At 41.6% G+C, this 5,000-nt stretch overlaps 1 protein-coding gene across 1 annotated transcript in view; it reads left to right on the forward strand.

Moving 5' to 3' along the window:
* The window catches only part of LOC109886826 (protein sidekick-1), a gene marked incomplete at its 5' end in the record, with an annotated part of 30,090 nt that overhangs the window by 6,880 nt on the left and 18,210 nt on the right, over positions 1–5,000 (forward strand). The gene's annotated exons all lie outside the window — the stretch shown is intronic.

The following is a 5,000-nucleotide window of genomic DNA, read 5'->3' on the forward strand; positions in this document are numbered from 1 at the left end:
CGTCTATGCAACGTCTATGCAACATCTATACAATGTCTATACAACGTCTATACAACGTCTATGCAACGTCTATACAACGTCTATGCAACGTCTATGCAACATCTATACAATGTCTATACAACGTCTATACAACGTCTATACAACGTCTATGCAACATCTATACAACGTCTATACAACGTCTATACAACGTCTTTACAACGTCTATACAACGTCTATGCAACGTCTATGCAACGTCTATACAACGTCTATACAACGTCTATACAACGTCTATACAACGTCTATACAACGTTCTAGGCTCCTGTCAGTTGTAGCTGTGAGGCAGATTCTCAAAACAATCCTCAAACAATATGGCATTTATAGAAGGACTGAGTTTGGACGAGCCTGTCTTTGGTAATTGGACGAGCCTGTCTTTGGTAGTTGGACCAGCCTGTCTTTGGTAATTGGACGAGCCTGTCTATTGGTAATTGGACGAGCCTGTCTTTGGTAATTGGACGAGCCTGTCTTTGGTAGTTGGACGAGCCTGTCTTTGGTAATTGGAAGAGCCTGTCTTTGGTAATTGGACGAGCCTGTCTTTGGTAATTGGACGAGCCTGTCTTTGGTAGTTGGACCAGCCTGTCTTTTGGTAATTGGACGAGCCTGTCTTTGGTAATTGGACGAGCCTGTCTTTGGTAATTGGACGAGCCTGTCTTTGGTAGTTGGACGAGCCTGTCTTTGGTAATTGGACGAGCCTGTCTTTGGTAGTTGGACGAGCCTGTCTTTGGTAATTGGACGAGCCTGTCTTTGGTAGTTGGACGAGCCTGTCTTTGGTAGTTGTACGAGCCTGTCTTTGGTAGTTGGACCAGCCTGTTTTTGGTAATTGGACGAGTCTGACTTTGGTAGTTGGACGAGCATGTCTTTGGTAGTTGGACGAGCCTGTCTTTGGTAGTTGGACGAGCCTGTCTTTGGTAGTTGTACGAGCCTGTCTTTGGTAGTTGGACCAGCCTGTCTTTGGTAATTGGACGAGCCTGTCTTTGGTAGTTGGACGAGCCTGTCTTTGGTAGTTGGACGAGCCTGTCTTTGGTAGTTGGACGAGCCTGTCTTTGGTAATTGGACGAGCCTGTCTTTGGTAGTTGGACAAGCCTGTCTTTGGTAATTGGACGAGCCTGTCTTTGGTAGTTGGACGAGCCTGTCTTTGGTAATTGGACGAGCCTGTCTTTGGTAATTGGACGAGCCTGTCTTTGGTAATTGGACGAGCCTGTCTTTGGTAGTTGGACCAGCCTGTCTTTGGTAATTGGATGAGCCTGTCTTTGGTAATTGGACCAGCCTGTCTTTGGTAGTTGGACGAGCCTGTCTTTGGTAATTCGACGAGCCTGTCTTTGGGATTTGGTAATTGGACGAGCCTGTCTTTGGTAATTGGATGAGCCTGTCTTTGGTAATTGGACGAGCCTGTCTTTGGTAATTGGACTAGCCTGTCTTTGGTAATTGGACGAGCCTGTCTTTGGTAATTGGACGAGCCTGTCTTTGGTAGTTGGATGAGCCTGTCTTTGGCTGTTCTTCACAATACACTGTGTATAGGCTGTGCTTCCCAATACACTGTGTATAGGCTGTCCTTCCCAATACACTGTGTATAGGCTGTGCTTCACAATACACTGTGTATAGGCTGTGCTTCCCAATACACTGTGTATAGGCTGTCCTTCCCAATACACTGTGTATAGGCTGTGCTTCACAATACACTGTGTATAGGCTGTGCTTCCCAATACACTGTGTATAGGCTGTGCTTCCCAATACACTGTGTATAGGCTGTGTATAGGCTGTCCTTCACCATACACTGTGTATAGGCTATCCTTCACAATACACTGTGTATAGACTGTCCTTCACACTACAACTGTGTATAGGCTGTCCTCCCCAATACACTGTGTATATGCTGTCCTTCCCAATACACTGTGTATAGGCTGTGCTTCCCAATACACTGTGTATAGGCTGTCCTTCCCAATACACTGTGTATAGGCTGTGCTTCACAATACACTGTGTATAGGCTGTGCTTCCCAATACACTGTGTATAGGCTGTCCTTCACCAATACACTGTGTATAGGCTGTGCTTCACAATACACTGTGTATATGCTGTGCTTCCCAATACACTGTGTATAGGCTGTGCTTCCCAATACACTGTGTATAGGCTGTCCTTCCCAATACACTGTGTATAGGCTGTGCTTCCCAATACACTGTGTATAGGCTGTGCTTCCCAATACACTGTGTATAGGCTGTGCTTCCCAATACACTGTGTATAGGCTGTGCTTCCCAATACACTGTGTATAGGCTGTTCTTCCCAATACACTGTGTATAGGCTGTGCTTCCCAATACACTGTGTATAGGCTGTGCTTCACAATACACTGTGTATAGGCTGTGTATAGGCTGTGCTTCCCAATACACTGTGTATAGGCTGTGTATAGGCTGTGCATCACAATACACTGTGTATAGGCTGTGCATCACAATACACTGTGTATAGGCTGTGTATAGGCTGTGCTTCCCAATACACTGTGTATAGGCTGTGTATAGGCTGTGCATCACAATACACTGTGTATAGGCTGTGCATCACAATACACTGTGTATAGGCTGTGTATAGGCTGTGCTTCCCAATACACTGTGTATAGGCTGTGTATAGGCTGTGCTTCCCAATACACTGTGTATAGGCTGTGCATCACAATACACTGTGTATAGGCTGTGCTTCCCAATACACTGTGTATAGGCTGTGCTTCCCAATACACTGTGTATAGGCTGTCCTTCCCAATACACTGTGTATAGGCTGTGTATAGGCTGTGCATCACAATACACTGTGTATAGGCTGTTCTTCCCAATACACTGTGTATAGGCTGTTCTTCCCAATACACTGTGTATAGGCTGTGTATAGGCTGTGTATAGGCTGTGTATAGGCTGTGCTACCGTTAAGAGCTGCTCTTTGTGGGTCTTAAAAAAATTGCCATTAACGCTTCATGAAATGATCACCGCAGCGCTGGTTTTTAAGGACACACAACACTAAAACTCTAAACTGCTCTAGAACCACAACATAATAGTCCGTGTATTGTTTTATTAAATAGTGGATATTTAGGCTTTTTCTAACTATATCAGACCTATAACTATAACTTATATCAGACCTCTAACTATAACTTATATCAGACCTCTAACTATAACTTATATCAGACCTCTAACTATAACTTATATCAGACCTCTAACTATAACTTATATCAGACCTCTAACTATAACTTATATCAGACCTATAACTATAACTTATAACAGACCTCTAACTTATATCAGACCTCTAACCTATATAAGACCTATAACATATATCAGAATCAGACCTCTAACTTATATCAGACCTCTAACTTATATCAGACCTCTAACTATAACTTATATCAGACCTCTAACTTATATCAGACCTCTAACTTATATAAGACCTATAACATATATAAGAATCAGACCTCTAACTTATATCAGACCTCTAACTTATATCAGACCTCTAACCTATATAAGACCTATAACATATATCAGAATCAGACCTCTAACTTATATCAGACCTCTAACTTATATCAGACCTCTAACTATAACTTATATCAGACCTCTAACTTATATCAGACCTCTAACTTATATCAGACCTCTAACCTATATAAGACCTATAACATATATCAGAATCAGACCTCTAACTTATATCAGACCTCTAACTTATATCAGACCTCTAACTATAACTTATATCAGACCTCTAACTTATATCAGACCTCTAACTTATATAAGACCTATAACATATATAAGAATCAGACCTCTAACTTATATCAGACCTCTAACTATAACTTATATCAGACCTCTGACTTATATCAGACCTCTAACTATAACTTATATCAGACCTCTAACTTATATCAGACCTCTAACTATAACTTATATCAGACCTCTGACTTATATCAGACCTCTAACTATAACTTATATCAGACGTCTAACTTATATCAGACCTCTGACTTCCATCATGTTCAGATAGTCTTGTCCATCTAGGCCTACTGTCCCCTCGTTACCTTGTCTGGAAACATTGATATTGTGTCAGATATTAACCAATACCAGACATAATTAACCATACAGGCTATAAAGCCTTGGCTACAGGTGAAACCATTTACAGCTCTGATTTTCTCCCCATTATAACTGTGTAGGGGGGGGGGGGGTAACAGTGGTTCCCTGTTAGAGGAATTTAATTTACTCTGATTTTGTCCCCATTATAACTGTGTAGGGGGGGTAGATAACAGTGGTTCCCTGTTAGAGGAATTTAATTTACTCTGATTTTGTCCCCATTATAACTGTGTAGGGGGGGGGGGGGGTAGATAACAGTGGTTCCCTGTTAGAGGAATTTAATTTACTCAGATTTTCTCCCCATTATAACTGTGTAGGGGGGGTAGATAACAGTGGTTTCCTGTTAGAGGAATTTAATTTACTCAGATTTTCTCCCCTTTATAACTGTGTAGGGGGGTAGATAACAGTGGTTTCCTTGACAACGGTAGAAATGGAGCTTTCCAGAAATGCCAGAAGTTGTTTACTGTCCTGCTAATAGTCAACAAACAGCATTAGTGTTTCCCAGGAAACAGGAAAAAAGAAACCACAACTTATATTTGCTGACCGCGACACGAGAGCTGCAACAAAGATGAATGAATAACAACACTGGAACACTAAGTACATAGCTCTAGAACTAGAACAGTAAAGTAGTTAGCTCTAGAACTACCACACTAAGTACATAGCTCTAGAACTACCACACTAAAGTCCATAGCTCTAGAACTACCACACTAAAGTCCATAGCTCTAGAACTACCACACTAAAGTCCATAGCTCTAGAACTACCACACTAAAGTCCATAGCTCTAGAACTACCACACTAAAGTACATAGCTCTAGAACTACAACACTAAAGTACATAGCTCTAGAACTACCACACTAAAGGAAATAGCTCTAGAACTACAACACTAAAGTGCATAGCTCTAGAACTACAACACTAA

The sequence above is a fragment of the Oncorhynchus kisutch genome, unplaced genomic scaffold (assembly GCF_002021735.2).
Source record: "Oncorhynchus kisutch isolate 150728-3 unplaced genomic scaffold, Okis_V2 scaffold3584, whole genome shotgun sequence".
Taxonomy (NCBI): domain Eukaryota; kingdom Metazoa; phylum Chordata; class Actinopteri; order Salmoniformes; family Salmonidae; genus Oncorhynchus; species Oncorhynchus kisutch.